The following is a 384-nucleotide window of genomic DNA, read 5'->3' as shown; positions in this document are numbered from 1 at the left end:
GAAGTGAGGAATATTTAACAGCAGCGGTCACGGTGATGATGAGGCGAGCACCAGTGAAGTTTCTCATGCCCGCTCCGTGTGTCTGCTGGGCGGCGATCAAACGGACAGGGCAGCGCTTTTCACAAGCGGAGATCGCTAGTAGACGAATCATGTAATTTGTAATTTGTAATTTTTATTATTATTATTATTTTTTATCTCTGTTCTTTTGTCGTAAGTTATGCTATTACTCCAGTAATTTATACTAGCCTATCCAGCGCTCCCTGAACGCAGTCTCTGGCTTATTGCCAGTCAAGCGCAAGCACGCTGCAGGGACACGTCTATAACGATTTTGATCATAAAGTCTTTCCGAGTCACAGGGCTCAAGTCCAAGTCAAGTCTCGAGTC

This window comes from Sinocyclocheilus rhinocerous, unplaced genomic scaffold (assembly GCF_001515625.1).
Source record: "Sinocyclocheilus rhinocerous isolate Xijiao unplaced genomic scaffold, SAMN03320098_v1.1 scaffold1163, whole genome shotgun sequence".
Taxonomy (NCBI): Eukaryota; Metazoa; Chordata; class Actinopteri; order Cypriniformes; family Cyprinidae; genus Sinocyclocheilus; species Sinocyclocheilus rhinocerous.
Note: the sequence above shows the minus strand (reverse complement) of the source record.